The 26,949-nt window shown below is 47.3% G+C and overlaps 1 protein-coding gene across 1 annotated transcript in view; it reads right to left on the bottom strand.

The window, feature by feature from the left end:
* SERPINE2 (serpin family E member 2) overlaps nt 1-24,473 on the bottom strand; it is a 63,473-nt gene extending 39,000 nt beyond the window's left edge. The window contains exon 1 of the mRNA XM_084779484.1: nt 24,316-24,473. The gene's annotated coding sequence lies outside the window, so the exon portion shown is untranslated. The remainder of the gene's footprint in view (nt 1-24,315) is intronic.
* Nucleotides 24,474-26,949: the final 2,476 nt, after the last annotated feature.

Raw genomic sequence — 26,949 nt, 5'->3', positions numbered from 1 at the left:
TCACTCAAGCTCAGGAATCGGAACTGTGAAGAGCAGAGAGAAGGGTCCTTGTGTTCTGTCTCACACCTCGGTACTTAGCCTCTGGCGCTTTCTGAACCATTTCTATCCAAACAGCTGCTGAGCTGAGCAGCTCTGACCCCGCCCCCCACCCCCAACTTCCCCCCTACTCCCTCCTTCATCTGAGGGCACCTGTCTAGCTAGCCAGGAAAGACAGACTGCTTGACAATTACGTTCTGAATTAGGTCTCAAGATGACCCCGAACCAAATTACTCTAAAAAGTGAGGCATTAGGGGTTCACCGCGGGGAGGGATGTCTTCTTTGGCAGAAGGAGACCTGTGAGTGGGTAGGTGACAGCTGAACCCAGCAATGCACAGACATAGTTTTTTTTTTTCTTGTTTTTTTTTTTTTCTGAGCCATGAGGCACAGCTTTGACAGCACTAACAGAGGATGTGGGCTTTAATCAGACAGGAACCCGATGGCCCTTGTGCTCCTATTTCAGTTGGTGGGGGTGGTGGGCAAGAAAAGCCACATTCAACCCTACAGAGAGGAATTCAGACTGCAGGGGCTCAATTCCACAGCTAAGGCCTCTTGGCTCCTCAAAAGTCAGGTCGTATTAAGAATTTCTGGATATTAAGCACAGCCATCTACTCCTCTATTCTACAAATACTAAGGTAGTGTGTGTGTGTGTGGGGGGGGGCGCTCAGTGGTGGGCTGCCAGAAGAGAATCAGGCCATGGGACGAGCCTCCTTCATTAGCATGTGACAACGGCACTAATGGGGTACAGTTGCTGCTTCAACATGCATACCAAATTGCTGATCAAATGAGGACAATTAGCATCTCCCCTTAAGGTTCCCAACTCAGGTGGTCTGGACCCTTTGACATTATTGATTAAAAAAAATTGGTTTTTTTTTTTTTGAAACGTGTAAGGGTAGGGAGGGAAGTGCCGTAGCATCCTCAGGAAAAGGCAGGGACACTGGTTGCCACGAAAAGCCCCCTGTCCCCGACAATCAGGAACTGTATCGTCCAAACTGTCAATAGACCTGAAGTTGGCATGACCTTTTAGTGAAGAGACAGACTCTAACCAAACCGTCACGTTACTGAGGCAATACCTGAATTCATTTTTACCTATTTTTGTGGTACAGATGCGCTGCAAGTAGGCTGTACCGCCAAGGCACACCCACCCAGAGAGAGGGACCTGTAGCCTTCTGAAGAAAGCCCCGCCCTTCCCAGTGGAGGCTGGAGGATGAGCTGGGAGTAACTAATGGGAGGGTGGGTGGGTGGGGGGGAGGGGCCAACAGGGAGGGGGAGAGGGTGGGGGAGGGGCCAGGAAGTCATCCATCACGCTGGTTTTGATGGTTTAGGAAGTTTGTTTCTTCTCTTTTCATACCATCATCACCTCTCAGTCTTTGCACGGCACAAGTGACCCTGAGGCGGAAACCCTGCTGGACAGGCATCTCACGGGCAGCACACACTGAAGAGCAAACTGGGGAGCAGCAGAAAGCGCCTCTCGTCCTGGGGTCTACCTTCCTCTACCGCCCTTTCATAGCCATTCATCATGGCACACAGGAAGAAGGAGGACCCAAAACCCCAGTCTCTCTCAGATTTCACACTTAAAGTACCCATTGTCAATAAAACTGAAAAATTAATCAGAATTAAAAACTTTTGTTCTAAAAAAAAAATCATCCTTGCTGCTCAAACATGAAGACCTGAGTTTGACCCCTAGCATCCACGTACGACAGCGTAGGAAGTAACTGTGCAGTGCGACAGAAGCAAAGATTCAGATTCCTGGGGCCCATGGGTCCACCAGTCAGCCTAGCCCATCTCTCTTTCTCTCTCTCCCCCCCCCCCCCACATACCTGTAAAAAGAATATTTTAAAAACTAGGAGAAACTGGTTTATGAATGAGGTGGCTAGATTGCACTTACCAATGTCAGTTTTTCTGACAGCACTGTTGCACCATTGTTATGCAAAATATTGTTTTTGTGTAGGCCTGGGAAAAGTTTATGAGGGATCGTAGTAATTAAGAAACACAATGTACCTTGGGTTCATAGGCCAGCTCATTAAAAAAAAAAACTGAATTAAGATTTACTTTCATTTTATGTGTATGGATGATTTGCCTGCATGCTTACGTTTCATTGGATCTTCCGGAACTGGAGTTACAGGTGGCTGTGAGCCACTATGTCGGTGCTGGGTATTGCCCAGCTCCTCTGGAAAAACAACCTATACACTTAACCACTGATCCATCTCTCCAGCTTAGGCCAGTTCTTAAGGCCTATAATCAAAGCTGGCTTCCGCCATCGCTATCTTTGCCACCATAGACAGAGATGATGACCTCACGCTCAGAGGGTCCTTCACTACGGACCACCTGAACCTTAACCTCAACTGCAACAGACTCAAACCCTGATTGCTAAAAACAGGAAACCGTTTCCCTGCTTATTACCGTGGTCTTTCTTTTCCATTGCTGATACATGTCCTGTACTTTTTCGATGCAAGAGGGATTTAACGGTCTAACGTGTGATATTACAAGACCTTTGAATCTGGGCACAGATCTCTAGGAAGATAACACGAGGGCCTTTGTCCTCCCTGGGGTGGCAATGCTGTGCTGCTCCATCTACAACAGCCCCCCAAGGCAGGGTTAAAAAGGACTGCAGAGTCCATGGTCAGCTTGGGAAATGGGCGTCAGGCTCTGGCAATTTTCCTTGTGCTTTTTTCCAAGGCTGCCGAGCACATGAATACGAAGTGTTCTCCTACCAGCCGGAAACTGAAATAGTGCGCGTTTAGACTCAAGCAATTTTTGAAGGTTTTAGTGTGCTACGCGACCAGACGAAGCCTGTCTCGACGGTCACGAGATTTGAAGGCAGCCGTCTGGATTTTAAGATGACTCTCGGAACTGTTTTGTTTGTTTAGATGGGTGGAATAACACGAACCAGGAAATGGTTGACAACTACCCACTTACAAATAATGTGGAGCCACACTAAAAAGCCTCTTTTGGGTGACCCCAGAAGGACCGGCAATCTGGGAGAAAAGGCTTAAGTGTTTATAGGCAGACCCCAAAACACTGTTCCTGCATATAGTACTCCCTTAGCAATTTTCACGGAAATTCCAGTAAGGGGGAGGGGCTAGTCCTAACCACTAAACTTACTATTTGCCAGATCTTTATAAGAGGCGCCACTCACCATCTACTTCCCATCCAAGAATCCAAGCCAAAAGTCTAGGTACTATTTTTTTCCCTTAGCCCACTAGAACCGTCAATAAATCCATTCTTCCTCGGTAAGACATCTCAAATAGTCTCTCCGTCTCCTTGTCCCCAGTCTAAGCCACCAAATTCTCTGGAAGACAGCACTGACTTCCTGTACCCAAGTCACCACCCACGCTGCTGTTGGGCCACTGAGAAGGAAAGCAGACCCATGACCTTTTGCACAGATCTGCATCAAAATCTCCAATGGCTTTCCAATACTTTTGCCAGCAGCCATGGGCCTGCCCTGCAGCCTGTAAGTGACTATCTGACCAGGATCAGGCTTTCTTTCTCCAGATATACTGAACCTGCCAGTCTCTTTCAGCATCAGGTTTCTATGCTAAAGTTCTTCCCAAATGCGCATTTAATTTCTTGTTTGCTCTTGGTTCCTTTACCTGGCCTGTCCATCACTGTACCTAGCGTCCAGGGTGGCACATGGATACCCAGGTGTTCAACATACAAACAAGGCACTGAAGAAGCAACCAGGCCTCTAAAAAGCAATTTAATTCAGTGGCCCCACGGACCATTTCAGCCAGCCTAACATATTTGAAAAGTGCTTGGCGCTCTTCACATACTGGGCTGGATGATTCTCGGTTGTAAGGGGCTGTGGATTATACACTGTTAAGCAGCATCTGTAGGCTTTACTTGAGAGATGCGTGTTGCAGCCACATCCAGTTGTGATAACTACATGCCTCGAGACATTGACGGACATCCCTGGAGGAAGGAGGGAAGACTGGCCCTGGTGCAAGCACTATTATAAAGGTTATAAATAAATGCATACCATTTCTATCCTGGGCACAAAAAAATTCCCAATTAACATAGGCACTGTTTGAATCAGAATAATGAAGGGTTTTGGTACAATGTGTCTGAACAACCATTTGTACCATTATTTATTTCAGTAGGAGCATTTGTTATAACCCCCCCAGGCCATGTGTTTGAACAACCATGGAAGGGTGGGCTGGTCCATCCCCACAGCCTCAACGTGCTTTCCGCATCAGTACTCTGGGTGGTCCCTGATGTGAGGTGATGCAAACAATAGGAAGGTGTGGGACAGGACTCAGAGAATGAGCTGCGGTTCTTTATATCCTGTCTGACTTCTAATTTGTATTTGGCACATTTAAAGGGGGGGGGGGAGGGGAGTGGAGAAAATGAATAACACCTCAGAGTCGGGAGTTCTTGTTGAAAGTACCACATCACAGCAAATCGTTCTCCTTTCTCCAGGAGGGCAAAACCTAGGTATGAAATGTGAGGGGCCAAGTCTCTGCTGACACAGCTCGCCACGCAGCCCACTGTAACTAAGGCACTATTGAGCCCACAGCCACCTCTTCTGGAATGCAAAACGACTTCCTGGTTTTACCTGCCACCCTGCAACAATATTTTCAATTATTGGTTAAATTGCAAATGCCCCACGAGTCATTTAAATAAATCTCACATATACAAAATAGTCCATTGTGCTCTGAGCAATTCCCAGCTGTAAAAATAGAGCCATACTGAAGGAAATTTTTTTTTTCTGCAGCTAATTGAAAATATAATGCATGATTTAAAGCACCCAGGAGGAATTTCAATTTGCATTCCCTATTTTAAATGTACAATCAAATGCTGTCTTAAAGTGCCCTACACATTTAATTCAATCTAGCTTGCCTGCAGTCCCAGCCACACTCCTAAATTTTAGGACTATGAATTAATGATTGGAGGTTTTTAAGGCTCCAAGTGACTTTTAAAAACAATGGCTTGAAAGAGGCTTTTTCTTGTTGAGTACAAACACATCATAGATCTGACTGGTTCGAACCTGTGCGACTCAGAGAAGGAAGCTGAAAACGGCAATAGGATGCTGGACAGGAGGAAGGCACCAGGTATAAGAGCATCCTCCCTCACCAAGGAGGCAAAACTGAGTTCTTAAGAGTGCCCAGGGCTATATGATTCAAGATAACAAAAGGCCCGGGGCATTCCAGATCAAGATGATTGGCAGCAACACCCATAGGGAGGAAGCTAGAGGCTGGGGACTTAAACTGTGCTGCTTGAGAGAAGGGTGTAAGAACACGTGTGATCGCCTTCCATTTCTGGAAGCTTGGTGGGTTTTGAATTAGTCTGTGCACTCCCCCAAGTTAACAAAGTAGTTACTGAGGTCCTACACCAAGAACCTTCAGAAGGATGATTGACAGATGTCTTTAAAGGGAAAAGGAAGGAGACAGAAAGTGGCCTGTAGTAAAAAGAGCTGCAGGCCAACAAGGGAGGCAGCCACTTGCCTTTATAAATGGTCACACTGTTTGATCATTAGTGTCCCATCATGCAGTAAAGAAGTGACCATGAGAGCAGGAGGGGAAGCCATTGCTCCCCATAACAGACATGAGGGACCAGGAGTGGTGGCAACTGAAACTAATAATTACCAGCTTAAAACAAAAACCACTAAGGCTTTAACGCTGGGAAACACAAGAGACATTAAGTATACACCTACTGAGGGCATGAACGTCCCAGTCACACTTTGGACCCTCTGTAAAACAAGAAATGAAATTAGGATGCAAGAACTCACAATCTAGAACTTTCAATAACCTGTCCCCAGGGACGAGGCTCTTACATTATCTACAGTTGTGCATAAAAAATGGAAGGGATAGGCGAGGCGTGATAGTGCATGCATTTAATACCAGCACTAGGGAGGCAGAGGCAGGTGGATAGCTGTGAATTTGAGGCCAGCCTGCTCTACAAAGTGAGTCCACGACAGTCAAGGCTACACTGAGAAACTCTGTCTCCAAAAACCAAAATAAATAAATAAATAAAGAAAGAAAGAAAGAAAGAAAGAAAGAAAGAAAATGGAGGGGATATAGTCATGTGTAACTTTTGGTAAATTAACTAACTACCTGTGCCTATTGACTTGCAAACAGTCTACATGGAACTTCCTTGGGTTTTTAGTTCTAGGAATTGGACTATAAACTTGAACAATTGTTTAAAAAAAAAATTTTTTTTTTAAATATAGCCTTGGCTGTCCTGGAATTTGCTGTGACGGTCCAGGTGTCTTACAGATCTACCTGCCTCTTCCTCCCAAGTGCTGAGACTAGAGGCATGGGCCAGCCACCACAGCCTGTAACTTGCACAAGTTTACCAGCCAGTCCTCTTATCACAATCTCCTTATAATCTTCTCCTGAAGATTAGCTGTTGCTGTTGTTGGTTTGCCTTTGAAATTTTTTATATAGGTCTTGCCATGCAGCCCTGGTCTGTCTGCAGCTCAATAATAGGCCAGGCTTACCTTAAACGTATGACATCCTCCTGCCTATGCCTCGGGATCATCACCCCATGGGGTATGCTATTCAGCTAAAGGCCCTGTTGACTGATCATCTGTCTGTGGAATTGCTGGCTGTTAGTCCCTCTAACTCTATATAACACTGAGTGTCCTGGCAAACTCAGAGCTTTTATTCCATAGTTCACGCTGTGGACCCCAGTAGGAAATGTCATCTAAGCAGCCACTTTTTCTGACATGCAAGGAAAACGTACCACCGATGGATCATTTGCGGCCTGCTTTTTCCTACCCCCTGGCACCAGACAGTATTTATTATCTTTCCCCCAGGGCAGACTCAAGGAACACAAGCAAAAGATGAGCCTTCCATTCAGAAGCTGAGAGAGAGAGGGGGGAAAGAAAAGATCCATGTAGGGAAATTAGACTCCTAAGACAGCCATGTTCCTGAAGAGATACAGAACCTAAAATTCAGATATTAAAGAAAATGTTCTCTAAATTCATAGATGACATCACACTTAAAAAATGGATCCCATCAGGAAGCACGGAGGCAGTGTTTCCCACTTGTTATTGTGACTGCTATGGCACCAAATGATGTGACCCTGTGATATTTAGAGTCTCTCTTTTTTTTTTTTCTTCCCAGGGTAGTTCTTACAACCAAGTCTCCTGTCCACTCACTCAGGTTTGGTATAGTCAAACTTCCCGAGTAGAACATTCTGATGAGTTTCAGTCAGCAAAATGGTTGGGAAGGAAGTATTACCAACATATAAATAGACTGGAGCAAATTATATGAGCCACCTTCCAAAATAAATTAAATACATAAGTAAATATATATATGTATCCAAAGTCAAGGATCTGTAAATACTTCTAAATAAAGAAAGGAGGCGAGCAAAGGGGAGTGGTTTCTGTGGGCCTGAGGTAGAGAGCTCAACCCGTATGTGAAAGGCACCTGGTACTACAAAAGGGTAAAGGAAGGTCTTTGTCTCTTACTTCCAAGACTTTCATTACAAAGAATGAGCAAACAAATAAATTGTAATAGAGGTAAGAAAAGGAAGAATAAGAAGCATGGGCAGTGGTGTGTGTGTGGTGTGTGTGTCTGTGTGTAGTATGCGTGTGTGGTGTGTGGTGTGTGTGTGTGTGTGTGTGTGTGTGTGTGTGTGTTGTATGTGTGTCTGTGTGTGGTATGCATGTGTGTGGTGTCTGTGGTGTGTGTGTGTATCTGTGTGTGTGTTGTGGGTGTGTGTGTGGTGTATGTGTGTCTGTGTGTGGTATGCGCGTGTGTGGTGTCTGTGTGTGTCTGTGGTGTGTGTGTGTATCTGTGTGTGTGTTGTGGGTGTGTGTGTTTGTGGTTGTTTGAATGAGAATAGGCCCCACAGGCTCATATATTTGCATGCTTGGTCCCCAGCTGGTGGAACTGTTTGGGAAGGGTTAGGAGGTGTGGCCTTGTTGGAGGAGGTGTGGCCTTGTTGGAGGAGGCGTGTCACTGGGAGCAGGCCTTGAAGTTTTAAAAGACTTGTGGTTTGTATCATTCCTAGGCTTTCCCTCTCTGCCTTCTACTTATAACAGGTAAGCTCTCAGCTCTTCCCACTGACATGCCTTTGTCCACGCCCATCAAGGACTCCCAACTCTCTGAGACTGGAAGCTCCAAAGTAAATGTTTTCTTCTATGCATTGCCTCGGTCTCTGTGTTTTATCACAGTGACAGAAAAGTAACTAAGACAGCATTCACTGTATAATAAATACTTTCGTATAAAGGAAAGCAAATCTGGATAGAATACACAGATATAAAGAGATAACTATATTTACAAGTCATCCCCACCATGAAGCCAAAATAGTTCTTCAAAGCTTAGAAACCACCGGAAGTGACAGGAAGCATGGTCTCAGACTCAGTTTCTTCTCTTGGCTTGCCTCGACTTCCCTTGCTACAGCAGATGCTGACACCTTCTGAAGGCTTCTAGGAAGGAGGGCCCAAGAAGGCACTTAACTATCCTACAAGAAGTCCAAGTTCACTCAACACAAGTGTGGGAACAGAGCAGCTGACTCATTCCTTGCCTGCATTCATAGACCAAATACCTTCTGTGACTCAGTTTCCCTCTTCTGTAGTGAGTACTAACCCTCTTCCTCCACTCTGTACCTTAAAGAACTGCTATGTGCGAAATGATGGCATAATCTGACGGAAATCTGAGAGCTTTTCCTCATAGAATTGGCCACTTCTCTCTGACACATCCAACCTTTAGCAGAAGAACACGGATTTCTGGGGGGGGGAACCCCAAAAACCAAAACCCAAACACAAAACCAAAAAACCCTTAAAGTTCACTTTCTCCCTTTGCTAACTTCTGGAATAGACAGTGCAACAGGGAATGGGAGGGGTGGGCAGACTAGCTGAGCTTCCTGTCATAGCTGCTTGTTATTAAAAAAACAAAACAAAACAAAACAAAAACCAAAAACATACTCCTCAACAGTGCAGAAAGTGGGCTGTTTTACTGGAGACTTACAAAGTCCCCATGGGATACACAGCCTTGTTGACATGTCACATTACACATGAGACGTGCAGATGATACATATCCTGACCATGTCACACAGCCAGAGAGACAGATGTAAGGGAACATGTAGGGTGTGTCTCCATTAAGGCTGCCATTGCCAGCGAGTCTTCCAGAGAGGCTCACCTGCCTCTACCCACCTAAACCCTCTGGTCCTTTCCATGTCCTCAGATGAAAACAGCGCGCATGGTTGGTGAAGATGCCGCTTCTGAGCTTTGCCTGTGACTTCGCTCCTGGATATTCCCTGAACACCCTTTCCCACACTGTTCAAATAAGGGGTCTTCCTTCCAGAAGATGTATATTCCATTAATGGGCTTCTAACTACAAAGTGCGGAGGACTACCATGAATTTCTCAGAAACCTAATTCAGCTCCAGCTTTTCCTAATGAGAAGGTCCTTGCAGCCCTTACAAGCTTGGGTCCACCACACTAAACAAACTTCATGACTAAGACATGAACTCACAGGTATTGTGAGATAGAAACAGCACTTTATGCCCCCCGACCCTCATCTTCCACGAAACAATTTATTTTGGCCTCTCCTCAACACCTGACACCTGCTACCATTTCTGGAGTTCCCAACTATGTTCCAAGACCCTGCATCTCCTTACCAAGTGCAGGCAGGGCCTCAGCTTGACACAGGCTAGAGTCATCAGAGAGGAGGAGAATGCAATTGAGAAAATGCCTCCATAAGACTGACCTGTAGGCAAGCCTGCAGAACGTTTTCTTAATTAGTGATTGTTGGGGGAGGGCCCAGCCCTTGTGGGCGGGGCCAGCTGGTGGTCCTAGGTTCTATAAGAAAGCAGGCTGAGCAAGCCATGAGGAGCAAGCCAGTAAGCAGCACCCTTCCACGGCCTCTGCACCAGCTCCTGCCTCCTGGTTCCTGTCCTGTTTGAGTTCCTGTCCTGACTTCCCTCAGTGACGGACTGTTACCTGGAAGTGTATGTGGAAATAAACCCTGTTTTCCTAAGTTGCTTTGGTCATGGTGTTTTATCACGGCAATATTAACTCTAACTAGGATATCGCTAACCCATTTCCTCAACATCATAGCCCTAGAGCTGGATTGCATTTCTTGGTGTATGATGAAGGTGCAAGTGACCTTAAGACTAAATACTTAGCAAAATAGGAGAGATGGTATATGCGGTTCCCAGGCCTGGCCCTTCGCACGTGATCTGTCTACCGCCACCATCTCAGAAGTGACCAGCACAAGGCTGACAAGCACTCTTGAAGTAAAGTAGAGCCAGGAAGCACCGGAAATCTGAGTTTCACAAAGCTATACTGACTCTGGGCTTCTGGCACGTGGAAAATGACCTTTGTAGGTGTTTGAATCGTGGTACGTGTTCAGGCGTATCTGTCACAGCAATGAACACGACAGTAACTAACAGCATTCAGTGACTTGTCAATTGCTGTCCTGTGACTTTATCAATGCCTCTACGTCTTTTAAAAAATAAGCCCCCTTTCATCATGAAACCTTTAACAATTAACCACGGTAAGTGGTGACTGGGGGGACGTCATGCTAACGCGTCTCTCTCATCTGTTCTCCAACAGCTGCTCCCAAGCTTCAGCCAGCTCTCTCTCTCCCTCTGTAAATACTGAACAATGAACTCACTACTGAGCACAACGCTGAGATGGACCCCTTTGCTCTGTGGGACAATCTTGGGGAAGCTGTTCACATGATGTGCATGCATCGTCCTTAAATGTCAAGCCTCTTTCACAGAGGAAGTTCCCATTGAATGCCTTTGGATGGCTTATGGTGGCACGGATTAGGCCTATGGTGGCATGGATTAGGTTTATGGTGACATGGATTAGGTTTATGGTGGCATGGATTAGGTTTATGGTGGCATGGATTAGGCTTATGGTGACATGGATTAGGCTTACAGTGGCATTGATTAGGCTTATGGTGGCATGTGTCAGGCCTATGTTGGCATAGATTAGGCTTATGGTGGCATGGGTCAGGCCTATGGTGGCATGGATTAGGCTTATGGTGACATGGATTAGGTTTATGGTGGCATGGATTATGCCTATGGTGGCACGGGTTAGGCCTATGGTGGCACCAGTTAACACGGTCTGCTGCCTGTACACCTTGCCCAGAGACAGGCCTTCTGAGTGTGCACACAGTTCCACATGTGCGTGTTCTTGTCACCATGCATACTGAATGAAAGTACAGGCTTCCTATGAACAATGGTTGTATTTTCCAAAGCCATTCACTAAAAAACACTTATCTTCCACATGCAAGCTAACTTCTTCTCAGTAAAGGACTTGTCTACCACAGAGAACCAAACAAGCAATTCTTGGCAGAAACAAATCAACAAGAAAAAACAACTCTTATCCTCATTTCTACCACAGACAGAATTCTGCCTAAAAATGGGCAAGTTTGGATGTAGGCAGAGTTGACGGCCAAACTCTGCCAAGACAGGGTAAGCAAGTCCTCAATAGTTCCTGCCTCACAAATATGTCTGTCAGATATATTGGACCAGATGTTATAGAGAGTTTTGGGAGACTGCTCAGGTAGCAAACTGTCTCAGTCATCTTCTCATTTGGGAAGCTGCCAACATGCACCCCTGTATACTCATGTAATTAATTTTATCCCTTCTCAAGTTTCTGATGCGGTTGAAGACCAGATAGTTTAGTTTTACAATTAAGGTCAGTTGTTTGGGTGTTAGGATGTTTTTAGGCCCAGATAGATGTTTTAAGTTGATAATGAGGAGATATGATATATTGATTTAAGTCAGAATTTTAGACACACCAAGATAGGAAAGATGTTCTCTTCAAGAATGCCAAATACAAGCAGCCAAAACACTAAGAGTGTAACATTGATATAATTCCTGATTGTTTCATGGTTCTTCTTGCTGTAGGTAGTTTATTGTACATATGTGTAATAATATAAAAGTATATGTAAAAAATAAAAAAGTATTTTAAAAATACATAAAAACAACCAACTCTACAAAGTTCATGGCATGTGGAAATTTGTAAGCATACAAGTAAAAGAAACAGGGCATCTACACACACACACACACGCACACACACACACACACACACACACACACACACACACACACACACAGACACACACCTCACACACACATTCATTAGCTACGTTCTCGTTCCTCACCCATGCATAAACTTAACTCACAGACATCCTTAAGACATTCAAGTCACTTCTCTGCACAAAGGGCTGCTCATGACACCATGAGGCCTCCCAGCCAGCTGCCTAAGAACTGGCTGTCACTGTCCTCATGCCACAAAGGAAATCCTGTCACTTGCCTGTACTTTCCAGTGGAGTCTGGGTTCCTCATCTACAGAAACACCCTTGACCATAAGCCCCTCCAGACTGCTTGACAGATGCAGCAAGACCTCCCCAGCCCATGGCTCACAGCGACATTAGTGGCTTCTCCGCTTCTCTGGGCCACAGACTACCCCATTAGACTCCTTTTCTAAGAGACATGGGACGGGGGGGGGGTGGGGGGGGCACTTAAGTGTAGCCTTCTCAACAATTCAGTCCACACTGACCACTAACCAGTCTGGCCTGCCAAATACCTCGTTAGTGTCATTAATGTTGGCAGCTGATGATTGACCCAGTGAAGGACTAGGGGCAAAATGGAGGCCTCAGGATCAAGTCTGCTCTGCTGAGGGAATACTAGACTACAGTGCACGATGATGAAAAGCAAAACTACTCCATGGGAACGTCACTGTCTTTTGGGTGTGTGCATCTGTATATACTCGTGTGTGTTTTTGCATAGTGTACATGAGTATGTGCTTGCCCATGTGTCCATGTGTAGAGGCCAAAGACCAATGTCAGAAGTTCTTCTCTATTTCTTGCTGTCTTATTTTTTAGTACTGAGTCTCTTTTTGAGCCTGAACCTTAACCATTTCAGCTAGAACAGGGAAGCCAGCCAACCCCAAGGATCTGTCTATTTGCCTCCCCAATTCTGAGCTGATAGGCACACACTGCAGATTTTAAATGGACACTGGAGATCCAACCTCAGGCCCTTGCACTCTTGTAGCGCATACTTTAGTGACTGAGCCATCTCTCCATGCCCTTAAGTGTTGCTTCAGTGCCCTCTAGAGCATTCTATGGTTGCTTCCTGCCTACCACAGTGATATACCACTGCTGCAGGTTAACCTGAACACAGACATGTCTCAACATAAGTGGATGAGAACCTCCGAGGTTGATGCCTGTCCTACCCATGCACATGGGTGCCTCCAAGTACCTATTACAGAATGATATCAAAACATAGCTCTTAAGCTGAATTTAAGTGACAGCACTGTCGCTCAGTTTCTGAATGTTATAGGAGGAACATGTACATCAAGAGCCAATCTGTAGAATCTCTTCCACTCTCAAGACAAACTCCTCTTCAGGATGATGGTTGTGAATACAGACTCGGGAGGGGGGGCATGAATTGACCACATATTTCTAGGGAATTGATAAGAACATTCGACAAGCAAAGGTACAGTCAGGGGTAAAAAGCAGGCAGGGCAGTTTGTTGTAAAACTGCACCCAGACTTGACATACAGGTGACAGTGAAGAGAAAATAAGAGTTCTGCCACAATCCTGATGTCGACATGGTTTAAGTCCCTGCATTTTCTAGCTCCTTCAGTGTGAAATGGGACAGAGATGATTCCTCTCTATAAAGAGGGAATGTACTTTCCACCTGTGCAAATGGAGCACCGAGAGGCGAATACTTGACATGGGCTACACCTACACAGCAATTACATGTGGAGCTGGGATTTAAACCCAAGTTCATCTGACTCCCAAAGTGACTCCCTGGCATCAATGTCCTGACATATTATCGGAACAGTCTTGCCCTGTTGCTCAACCACTGGAAACAGTGAGGCAGAATAAAACATTTCCTCCAAGGAGACACATGGTTCTGGTCCCTTTGATCCATGAGCATGCGAGCATACTGCTCTGCACATCTGAGTCTCACTACAAACTATGACCCACGCCCACCTCACTGTAAGTGTTGTTAAGGTTCATCAAAGTCAAGGATAAAATGTGCCTAACAGCACTTGACATACTAATTATCTATAATTTTTCACCTACTTCTTGCCCTTGAAGCCTCTTTCCAGCTCCTCTAGGCCGGGCAGAGTAAAAGGAACTCAGAAGGCCATCATAGGTGTGTGGGTTCTCACAGGACAGATAAGACACTCACAACCAGAACAAGAATAGAGGACGATGAACACTGAACCGCCATGCGTGCAAAACGGGTACTTACCATGCACAAAAAAAATTTAGTCAAATAAGTGATGCATACCTGTGGGAACAAGTGTATTTTCAGCCCTTCAGCTATGTTGAATTAATTCACATTTGTACGACCAGCACTTTGATATTCATAATTTACCACCTTGCTGCACAAGAGTAGGTTTATATGAATACCTGAGCATCTTTGGCCAATCTTCTAAGTTGCTATCTTAACCAGTATGTCATATTGAGAAACTAACATATTTGGCAGAAAGTGATGTGAATCTCTTAGTAAATTAATTTCAGAAAGTCAATTCATGTCTTTAGGGAAAAAAAACACAACTCTTTTTATAATTAAGTTAGCCACCATACCAAAGCTCCATGGCATCTTCCATGCCATTGTCAGGGCAACAACTCCGATGCAGGCACATACTCAGAATGTTCTATTAAGTCTCAAATGGCTAAGTGCCAAAAATCCCCTAGGACAGCTCTATCAAGTACAACAAAAGATGCATGTCTGATCTGGGAATACCTGAAAGGTAAACATTCTTAGAACCCTTGGATATTTAGGGAATCCAATCGTAATTAAATGACCATGTGTTCACTTGACACATCTTTAAAACGGTCATTTCTGAGCTGGGGAGATAATCCTGGATCAAGGGTTTGCCACAGACGTGTGAAGACTAGAGTTCAGGTCCCCAGACCCCTTCTTAAAAGGGGAGGTAGTCCACGTGTCTTCTGGGCACTTACTTGGGATGGACACACAGAATATCCCTGGGGCCAGCTGAGTAGCTAGATGAGGCACAGTCAGGGGCAGCAAGAGACCCCACACCTCAATAAAGTGGAGAGAAATGCAGGAAGACACTTCTGTTGACTTGAGGCTGGTCATGGGGAGTGTTGCCCACCGAACATCACAGGATGGAAGACTACAGAGAAAGGTTATTAAATACACAGAGCAATGCGTTGGCCAGAGAAACATAGAGTGGGACTCTTGGGGGAAGTCAAATGCTCAGCTGTACCACTGTGGCAAGTACAGCGCAGAACTATGACCACGGCCAGCCCTTGGCCTGTGAAGTGTCCATTCCTACTGCTGTATACATCACCCACCTAAGACGTACTCTCCACTCTACCCTCACAACACTCAAGAGCTGGTTCCCTTCATGCTCAGCTCACAGGCAAAGCTGGGACTTAGGGAAGGTAGAATCCCAGCTACGCTCTCCTCCTTGTAACCGATGGGATCTGGATTCAAACCAAAGTCTAACCAGGCTCCAAATCTAGAGGAGTCAGATGAGGAAACGGAGGGGAGGGGAGGAGGAGGGACAGATCGCTGCTATGCAGAAGGAACAAGTTTTTAATAAAGTATAAAGTGAAATCCCAAATAGGGTTGAATTTAAAGAAATCATGTGACGCTCGTGCTTTGGCTCTGTGCAATCTTATCCAGCCCAGGCTAAATTGGTCCTTGGGACTGTGTGTGTGAACGCATTCTACCTTCTCCACCCAAAGGTCAACACTAATTATAGACTCCAGTCTCAGAGCGGGTGGGGGGCGGGGCACATGGCCAAGGAAGAAACTGGGAGGCCAAACGACATAAACATATTACTTCAAACGACATCAAAGTGTTGGCCTCTTCCTGCCTTACCCACGTGGGCTGTCATGCCCTGTGGAAAAGGCAGTAGCCTGAAAGGAGAGGTGCGATTTGGGGGAAAAAAAAATTCTTATTTTACTTTTGGGAGAAGGCATAACACAGCTGAGAAGGGATCTAAGTCTCCACGATCCTATCAGCTCACAGTGACTTACAGAGCTCACTCTGTCCTGGATGGTGGCAGGCTGTATGACCATGGACACATCAGCTTTTCTACTCTTCTTCTATAACTGGATGAGTGGGAGAGAGATTAGTACCTACTCTAGTGGTAGGCAGCATGGTCAAGGAGCCTCTGCCACTTGAAGATAACCTACCTCCTTAGCACACCTTAGCCCAGCCTGACACATAGCATTGAACACCTGACTCAAGATTCAGCAACTTATAAGAGGCTCATTCCCGTAACTGCAGCCATTTGGTGCAGAGAGAGGCATGTGACCAGAACTGAGCCAATCAGATTTCCTACCAGCGATCTCCCGGGGTGGGGGAGTGGGGGATGGGGGTGGGGGGGTGAGGGGTGGAGGTGGGGGAAGGCAACTAGGACTGGCAGGAAAGTTCCTTCCTTCCGACTTCACCATGGGGCTCTGAGGAGATAAACTTGGGGCTGGTCACAATCATAGTCTGTGAGGAAAAGAAGAGAGAAGAGACCTGTGGGAAGAGGTGAACCTTGAGGCACTGAGTCTCTGGTTCCAATTTCAGAGTCAGATCTGAGGGTCAGCAAGAGAAAGGCCTAGACTCTTCTGGAACCCATTTCTGCTGGGGTTGTTTTGATTAGGATTTTGCACTATGCAGAAAAGGTAATGCAGGTGTTAACAGCTATTTCTATGCTCAATAAAAGAACTTCTCCAGTAGATCCATATCCAGAATATAACACTGAAAACAAATTTTACCAGCAAACATCTCCATTATCCCTACAGGCCCCTCCTGGAAGGAAGATATAACCACTTGCCTTTGTAGTCACCGTACATTGCTTTTAAGTCTCTGGTTTGGTGTTTGTTAGGGCTCAGAAGGCAGGATTTGTTGTCACTCCACAGGGTAGGGTTGACAAAGGGTGGCAGGGTCCTGATGCTGTTTTTGTTATGCTCTCAAAAGAAATTCCTTGAGTAACCGAAAATCCTCATTTGGTTTTATAGGTGAGCATAGAGGCAAAGGTATAAAAACCAAGTGCATCTACCAAGGTTTCCAGCCACAAGAAATGCTTGCAGGTTTTTCTTGTGTTAAAATTTTGTCCGTGTTTTCTTCCCTATAAGAATCAGCTGATGAGAACAGAATGGCACACAATGGACTCCCGTTCTCCAATTATCTTCTGAAGCAAAGATAAAAGTCTAAGGTCAAACAGTAGCAGGGGTCTGGGTGTTCCTGATCTGATCGTGACCTAGGGTGCTCACCCAACCTTGAGAGAGATTCAAAGATGAAATGGAGGATATGTTTGACAAAATACACCCACAGGATTACAAACATGGAGGGTTGGTGGCCAGTCCTGGGCAACACGGAATTCAGGAGGGCCACTGACCTATCCAGCCTGGTCTTAAATCCAGACCTAGAAATCACACGGTAAAAACAAAGCAGAGACGCGTGGGCTATGTACAGGATGCCGCCTGTTCAGTAGATCACCATCTTCTCTAAAGAATAATACAATCGCACTGCGCTTTCAGCATCCTTAGACAAATCGGGAACTTACAGATAAGAAATAACCTTAAGATGCAGTTTGCTGTGCCCGACTCCATTTAGTCCCCAAGGGTATTTTTTTTTTTTTAACCAACATTGATTTCCACCTCAGGCACACAATCCATTCATGAAGAAAGATGGTTTGGAAGACAGAACTGGGAACATTTATACACGGGGAGCAGGCTCACAAAGAAGATCTGAGCTTAGGGCTCCTAATTCATTTAACAATTTCATAACTGCCTCCGAGTAGAAACATCAACTAAATCTTCCCCCAGGCTCAGGGCGCTCTTTCTAAGTTCTGATGCTAAATGATGACTTCGCAATATTATAAAAGAGATAGACACGGATCCATTGGTATTGCAAGCATGAGAATAATGCGCTCAAGGAAAATAAAAGTCACCTAGATGTGATAGTTATGAGAACACTAGATTAGAAAGGAAAGCCAAGAAGCTATAGATTTAAAAAAAAAATCTATAAGACATTTAATAAGACACCGTGGGTGCCATTTATTTCAGTGATAGCCACTGTATACCAAAGGAAACTGAGTTGTACATGGCCAGACTATCCGCAGCATAGCCCAGGGTCCTTTTCACCAAATCTGATGGAAGGGAGACAGCACCATGATGAAATAAACCAAGAAAGAAAAGAAAAAAGAATAAAAAGTCACGAAGAACGTACCCACCGCCATCACTGTGGGCAGCGGAAGTAAACCATGAGGCATCCTCCCCCTTACATGAGCCACAAGAGGCAGAGTGCAGCCCGGCCAGCGGCCCTCAGGGAAGGCAACAGTAGGCTGAGGATGATCAGGAGGATGATCCGAGTGGACAGAGACAAACAACACTTTTGGAATGACTGTGTTCCCTGATGTTCTACCTCGACACAGTGGTCCCTCAGAACGTTTTTTTAAAATGAGAAAACAGGAATATTGCCCTGTAAGTTCAAGGACCCAAGTTCAAGCCCCCAGAGTACATGTTTAGAAAATGCCAGGCATGTAGTCCCAGTTCTGGAGGTGGGACAATAGGATCGCTAGGGGCCCTCTGGACAGGCAGCTTTGCCTAATTGATTAGCTTCAGGTCAATAAGAGACCCTCAAAAAGCAAGGTGGTTACCATTGAAGAAACATCTGAGGTTGTCCACGGGTCATCACACACGCAAGCACGTGTACACATGGATCCACACAGAAAAGTATGAAAGCATATGTTAAAAGTAGAAGGACCATAACCACAACTTGAAGTCTCTTAAAGAGTTCCCCTTTAAGCTTGACATGTAGCCACTGTTCCCCACAGCACATGAAGTGGACTTCTTAAAAAATGACGATGGAGCTGGGCGCAGTGGTGCACGCCTATAATCCCAGCAGTCAGAGAGAGGCAGAGGCAGGTGGATCTCTGTGAGTCTGAGGCCAGCATGGTCTACAAAGTAAGTCCAGGACAGCCAAGGCTACACAGAGAAACTCTGTCTAACAAACAAAATAATCATGGTATGGTTTACACATCTATGAAATGCCATTAGGTTGCACACCCTTTCTGGTGCAAATAAAACCAAAGCGAGGGCAGGTAAAGCATCTGACCACAAGGTAGCAGTTGTGTATGAACTCCGCATGTGTGTGTGTGTGTGTGTGTGTGTGTGTGCGCGCACACATATGCGCGTGCACACACACATGCACAAGCATGCGTCTCACGAAGGGCTAGAAACAGTGGTTAGTAGGAATGGCTTTTGGAACAGGATATAACTAGACCTGGGTTTGGAAAAAGGTAAAATTAGCCAGACACTGAGAAAGGAAGACAAGAATTGAAGGCAAAGCTATAGTAAGGCCAGGCCAGGAAGACACAGCGCAGTGTCCTGGTATGTGGGCCCCTTGGAGCCTACTGTGGAAGAAACACAGTTCTAGAAGAAGAGCACATGGCAGGGAAGCAGGAAGGGTAGAAGAGGGCACAGATGTGGTCAGGTTACCAGATGGCTACTAGCCTAGTAAGTTCCTAGAATGTTACAGGAAGTTCCCTGAGTACCATAGACACAGCCTCTGACTTGGACAGTGAAAGGCCTGCATGACCTTTGGAACTGCATGTCTCTGTGACTGTGCCTTCATATTAGTATCTTCAGTACTGCCCGAGGTGAGGTGACCAAACCCTACTTCCTCCTGGAGTGTGTGTGTGTGTGTGTGTGTGTGTGTGTGTGTGTGTGTGTGTGTATAAACAGCGGGGGCTACAGTGCGGACACAGGGAAGGTAAGACAGAATTCTGTACGAGCCCCAGAGAAAGCATCCTGATGCTCAGGGACAAGCCTGCATAAAGACCATTGAGCCCTCCTCACCTTCCAACCTGAGGAATATCCCGCCACAACACTGCCACTCCAGAGTGCCGTTGAACTCCACATCACTAGGGAGGGAGGTACAGGATCATGTCAAGAGGGATACAGGCAGATGGAGCGAGGCTGCAGAGATCTGAGCCAGTTACAACATGGAAGACGGACAGGATGCAAAGCTTGAGGCAGGACATGTGCAGTAAGCCCCTCAGAATCCCAGGCTGCCCATAGTTGTCCCAGCCCAGTTACTAACACTAAAAGCCACAAAACTGATGTCAGTGCAGGGCCCAAGTCCCACAGGGAGCAGAAAGCAGCTGTCCACCACGGACAGGTGCTAGGATCTTAGCACCTGCTGAGGGGTTCCAGATCCCGTGCAAGCCACAGGAAGTTCCACGTCTTCTGCCTTTCAGGAGCAAAACATCTAACATATTAGTTGATGTCCTGTACACTTCATCAAAGCGCCAATATAAGTCTGCCAGCTGAAAGTGATGCACTGGCCACCATTTTGTCATTTCTACCCAACAAAGCAAAACAGAAGCAAGCAAATAGATCGGAGGCTCACGGGATCTCACAGCACAGAGAAGACTGCCATTCGGCAAAGCAGGATATGCAGAAATCAGGCGTTACTGGAGGCTCCCACCTATATACCTTGGGGAATTATGTAGTCATTAAAAAGAGAGAGAGACACATGTGGGGTGAACATAAAAACTAAACTCAGGAGCTGACGAGAGAGCACAGATGAGCAGTTCTCAGCCTGTGGGTCGAGACCCCTTGGGGGTCAAACAGGGGTCGCATATCAGATATCCTGCACATGAGATATTTTCATTACGATTGATGGTGGTAGCAAAATTACAGTTATAAAGTAGCAAAGAAAAGAATTTTATGGTTGGGGGGGGGCAGTTGTCACCACAACATGAAGAACTGTATTAAAGAGTCAAAGCATTAGGAAGGTTGAGGACTGCTGGGCTTAGATGATAAGGTGCTTGCCACCTAAGCACAGGTACAATTATGTGAGTTCAATGCCCAGACCTACATTAAAAAAAAAAAAAAAGGCAAGTGCATGATGGTGTGTATTTGTAATCACAGGACTGAAGAAGGGGGAGAGAAGAGGATCTCTCAGGGTCACAGGTTAACCAGCTGAGTCCACTTGTGGAGGTCCAAGGCAGTGAGAAACCACACAACAAAACCAAGATGGACAGTGCTGGGGAGTGGCACTGGAGGCTGATCTCTGGCCTCCACATGCATGCAAATACCACATACCTGTACACCGGCATGCACCAAACAAACACAGAAAGCTGGTCCCTGACCTCCAGGCTAGTAACTAGTTGAAATACAGGCGAATGCTCTCAGCTCCGATGGCAACCTGGGACTCGCTGCATACTAGTGGTAAGTGAAACTGGCAAAATGGTTCAGTCAAAGACTCTCCAGGGAGCATAATTAGGGAGAGGCAGAGTACTGGGAAACCCCAGGAAGTAGAAGAGATGACAGAAGGAGAACCAGAATAAAGCTGTCTGTAGAAGGGCATGGAAGACAGTGCCTAGGGTCAAATGTCATGGAGGCCAGCTGAGCACCCAGGAGATGGCAGAGGCCAGCCGAGTACCCAGGAGACGGCAGAGGCCAGCTGAGCACCCAGGAGATGGCAGAGGCCAGCTGAGCACCCAGGAGATGGCAGAGGCCAGTCGAGCACCCAGGAGATGGCAGAGGCCAGCTGAGCACCCAGGAGATGGCAGAGGCCAGCTGAGCACCTAGGAGATGGCAGAGGCCAGCTGAGCACCCAGGAGATGGCAGAGGCCAGCTGAGCACCCAGGAGATGGCAGAGGCCAGCTGAGCACCCAGGAGGTGGCAGAGGCCAGCTGAGCACCCAGGAGGTGGCAGAGGCCAGCTGAGCACCCAGGAGGTGGCAGAGGCCAGCTGAGCACCCAGGAGGTGGCAGAGGCCAGCTGAGCACCCAGGAGGTGGCAGAGGCCAGCTGAGCACCCAGGAGAAGGCAGAGGCCAGCTGAGCACCCAGGAGATGGCAGAGGCCAGCTGAGCACCCAGGAGATGGCAGAGGCCAGCTGAGCACCCAGGAGATGGCTCATGCAGGGAACTGGAGGCTCTTCTTTACTGGAGAGACTAGCAGGGGCAGAGAAAAAGGGAGAGCCGGGAAGTGGCAACTAATTTAAGAACCATGGAGTGATCTGGTAATCACCAGGGGTAAGGTGAAAATGCTAATACAGGGGAGGCTAGAGCAGTGCAGAATCACTGCTGAACTAGATAGGGTTCCTGGTGAGAGACTGGGCAGGCAAAGAGCAAGAAGTAAGATTCCCGAGCAGAGGAAGGCTTGCGATTCACCACGAGACAGCTGGGGGACATTAGTCACTGACACACGGAGTCTTCTCCTTCATCTTTTGCAAATTCCCAGTTCAACTTGATTATTTTTCTCTGCCTTTCTACCCCACAGTATTTACCATAGATATGCTTTTCTGTCTGGTTTTTCTCCCATATGAATGGTTAATTCCAGGAACACAGGGGCCTGCTGTATTTAGCAAAGGTGAAAAAAAAAATGTCCCAAGGAAATCTAAGGCACACACAGGCCCGGAGAGACTGTGCAGATGGGTGGGTAAATATGGAAATGCTTATAGGGTGGCCCAGAGGAAACACATGGAAGGAGTCTGGTGGCCCCTATTTTCTCAGGAGCATGGGTCATTAGGTCACCTGTAGAACCTGAAGCATGGAAGACGGCAGGAAAAATCCTTTGTGCTGAAGACCACTACTGCAGAGCCAGTTTGCAGCCTGGGGGAGGGGAGAGGGAGGAACCTAGGGTTTAAAGAAAATGGATAGTGTGTGGGGGTGTGTACACACACACACGTGCACATGTGTGTGTCTGAGACAGTCTTTCTGTGTAGCCCTGGCTGATCTGAAGCTCACTATGTAGATCAGGGTCCCAGCAATCCTTCTGCCCCAGTCTCCCATAACGCTGGGACTTTGAACATATACCTCCAGGTGAGGGCAAGTCTTGAACATGTTGAGAGGCCTGAGTAAACGGCGTGGGTGGAAACCACTGGACCCGCCATGCCATGTAATTGAGAGCCTGCGGCACCATAACCACAGGAAGGGAAAAAAGGCCAAAGTCCCCGACCACGTGGGAGAAGAACTGCCTGGAAGAGGGTAACAACATGGATGGTGGCCAGGAGCCTGGGCAGGTCACCAACTGACTTCCGACGCCTTCCATCTTAAACCATCTCTAACGACTGTCAAGTCACCGACGTGTGAAGCTTGAAAATTAACATCCTTTGGAGATTCAGCAATTTTTGCCTCTTCAAAATCGTGCTAATATGTCAAGTTCACTGTGTGTGTGTGTACGTTGGGGGGGGGGGTGTTTCTGTATAGATAATTTTAAAGAAAAAAAAAAGATGACATCTTCTCATGACCTTCAGGAGTCACCCTTCGCTGAACAAAATTTTCAAACACTATTTTGGAAAACAGCCAAGACTCCAGGGATGGTGGTCACACAGCTCTTAAGAATCTTTCGCTCAAATGTTGCCAAGAGTGTATAATTACTGTTTTAGAGCCACAGAAAGTGTTGAAAGCACCTTCAATTTTTAAGGGTGCTTTAGACACACAAATCAGTGACGCTGAACATTTCTTGCAGCTATCTGTATTCCCATCCTGACTCAAAATCTCCAAAGTACAAAATTATCAGATCAATTGTTCTAGAACAGTTCTGAGAAGTAAACTGCGTTCCTGGCTTGAAAGAAAAAAGTCAAACCTTCAAACACCTTTTTATGTTCATGCTAGATATAAGAACGTTCTCTGCAAAGAAGTCAAAGCAAAATCCAGCCGCGTTTGGAGATTCTTAAGAGAGACACGCGGAGATACTGTTTTGTTCATTAAAACGCTAAAAATCCTCAACAGCACCTTCTCTAATACCTGAAGGTGGAGTGCTGTCTTATGTAATAGCAGCTTTCCCTCTCTGCTCATCTTGGGGGCAAATTAAACACCTAATTCCGCCCAGGATTTCTGAGTACTTTCACCTTACCTGGAGTCACTCAGTGGCCTCGCAATTCCCTGGTCTATAGATGATGAAAATAAATACTAAATAGCAAAGGGCTGCTACTGTATACTAGGGATAAGCCTGTTGCAAAGGCCAGTGTGAACTGAAGCCCTCCCCCAAATCAAAGCTCACCTCCACACTGCTCAAGCAAAGGTAACCAGTGAGAGTGGGTCTCCTGGTCCCAGTCCAGGGCGCGAAGAAGCAAAGTACAGGGGTGGATGATACCCACGCGTGCCCAGCCGCCTCAGGGTCAGGGTCATGCTGTGCAGCCCTGCTAGTCCCACCACAGCCACTACGCGCTCGGTGAGCGTTCCATTAACCTCGGGCACACCTGGACGCCCGAGCCCTCAGGGACAGGACGCCGGAGCCAGGCGCGCTAGCAGCGGTGGCCCGGGCGGCCGGATAAAGTTCCCGCCCCGGCGCCCGGTAGCGGCGCAGCCCGGGAGACAGTCCCCGGCTCCCCTCCCAGCGGCGGGGACCGGGCAACCGGTACTCACCGGTCTTCGCTTTGATCCCCAGGTGGCGGCAGGAGCCGGGAATGAGGTCGGCCCGGCGGTAGGGGAACAGGCGGCGGGGACGCGTGCAGCCCGCGCTCCCGTGCAACCACAGCACTAGCCGGCCGGGAGGCGCGGGGGCTTTATCGCCGCCGCTGCCGCCGCCCCCGCCCCTTCCTGCCTCCCCCGCCCCCGGCCCGCCCCGCCCCGCCTTCCCGCCGCCGCCTTTGTGTAGCAGCGGGCCGCAACGCCCCTGCTTCTCAGGGGACTTCAGGACGCCCCCCTGCACGACCGGATGCTGCCCTCTCGCGTGGGGGTCGGGGGTCGGGGTCCCCAGAAAGCGCCGGCCGAGCCCGAGGTGCGTCGCCAACCCCGGGAGGAACTGCACGTGGGTCGTCCAGATGGGCGTGTGGGGAGTGGAGAGGAGTGGGCGACAACGAAACCAGGGGAGTGTCCCTGGGACTCAGGACGCGACACCTTGGCTGCTCCCGACAGGGGTCGTGGGGGCGACAGTGTGCCGTCCTGCAGGTGATGGCGATAAGGGTGCCAGGACTTGGAAGTCTAGAACAGATCCGCCTTCCAGGTGCCCCAGAGCCAACTTAGCCCTGCTCAGGGTATGAGCCCGCTGTCGGACTCCTAGGCACATGACAAGCAAGGGCACCCAGAAAACTGGCCCCTTGCTTGTGGTGATAGCATGATACTCTCAGAGCTCTGGGTACCCAGGACTTCGGAACCTATACCTTCAGCTCTTGAGACCTTATCTGCAGGAAACTGCTGCAGACCCGAGGCCAGCAACAGATGGCTGTTCTGCCCCATGGCCTGTCACCTGGGTCTTCCTTTCTGCGTTCTGGAGTCTTCCTCTGCTCAAGTTAGGCTTGTAGGGACTTCCGTGATAATTTCTGTTGCCTTTGGTGCAATGCCCCCCCAGCAGGCCCCATGTTTGGCCACTGTGAAGAAAAAAGGTGGTAACTCTCCCTAGGGTCCTGAAATAACCTGCATCTCCTGTTAAAACATCTCAGAAGATCACTGTGCAGCCACATTGACACAGCTGTGTCTATGCCAGACTCCTCTCTGTCTCTTGTTCTCTCTCTCTCTCTCTCTCTCTCTCTCTCTCTCTCTCTGTGTGTGTGTGTGTGTGTGTATGTGTGGTGTGTGTCACGGTTTCTCTTGCAGGGACAAATGCTATGGAAGGTTTGGCCCACAAATAAGGAAATGCAATCTAAAAACAAACAAACAAACAAACAAAACAAAAACAAAAACAAAAAAAACCCGACAGCCCCTCCCCGTTACTCTACAGTCATGACAGTTTACAAATCCCATTAATTTTTCTTGTTCCCCTCTGTCCAAAATACTCCTGAGAGAATGCCCTCTCATTCTTCAGGCCACAAGTCAAATCACACCTCCCCTGGGAAGCCTTCTTTGACTATTGAGCTAAAGTCACTTCCTTCCCTATCAGTTTTTTTTCATAAACCTCATTATGATTTGATTTTTTTTTCTTTCCTATTTGCTTCTTGCTGGTTTTTTTTTTTTTTTTTTTACTTTCCTTTCTCTCTCCCTCCTCACAATATGTCACCAGAGAGCAGCAGAGAGAGACCAGCCTAGCAGGGTTACTGGCTCAGGGCATCCCCTGTGTCCAGAGCGTTGTTTCATACTCAGCATTTGCTCAGAAATGTGTGTAGATAGGATAAACAGATGCACGGAGACTTTCCGACGTGGTAATGACAGGGTTGTAGCCTGGTTTGCCCTGGAGGGTAGGCTCTGGACAGGCAGAATTCAGATGGGGTCTGGTAGGGGAGGTGAGAGAAGAAAGCCCAGAGGAGGCAGTGAGAAGTCCACCTTCCCCATGCCGACCCATACAGAGCTGCTTTCCAGATGAGGGCCGTGGGGGCTGACGGGGTATGTAGTGTGCTCATCTCAAACAGGCAGCACAAGGCCCTGGATTAGGGGGACACCTAAGACACCTCGAGAGCAGTGGTTCTCAACTCCCCTGATCCTGCGACCCTTTAATACAGTCCCTCCTGCTGTGATGATCCCCCCCCACACACACTAAAACATTGTTTTCCTTGCTACTTCGTAGCAGTGATTTTGCTACTGTTATGAATTATGAAGTGAGTATCAGTGCTTTCGAATGGGCTTACGTGACCCCTGTGAAGAGGTCGTTTGACCGCTGTAGAGTTCTAAGCCAGGTTAAGAACCATTGCACTAGAGAGAGAAGCTAGAAGTGTGAAGAAGAGTGAAGGCAGATAAGCAGAGCTTGCTGGATTCTCAGCATCTATGTCTCTCTCACTACCTTCCCCTTGATATTGCAGATTGAGAGGCTTTTAGGTGTGGGGTTGAGATCCCTGTACCTCTGCCCCATTTTTCTCAGGGGTGACATTTTGCCAATCGATTTCATCATATCACTCCCAGGCTGTTAACACGGACACAGCGGTTCGGCTCTCCAACACTATTTGCAGCTCTAAATTTCCTCCAAGAAAAGTTACCTAACGTTAACTGTTTTGATAGAAATGCACAAGCGCTGAAGGATTCGAGGGTCCTGTAACGCAGCTAACGGCTCTGAAGGGGAAACCGGCTTGTTTTCCCAGCTAGAGCAGAAATAGGATTTAGACCGGCAGTTCTCAAGCTGTGGGTTGCGAC

This window comes from Acomys minous (genome assembly GCF_964271855.1).
Source record: "Acomys minous genome assembly, chromosome: 4".
In the NCBI taxonomy this organism is placed as follows: Eukaryota; Metazoa; Chordata; class Mammalia; order Rodentia; family Muridae; genus Acomys; species Acomys minous.
Note: the sequence above shows the minus strand (reverse complement) of the source record. Positions and strands in the feature narration are given on the sequence as shown.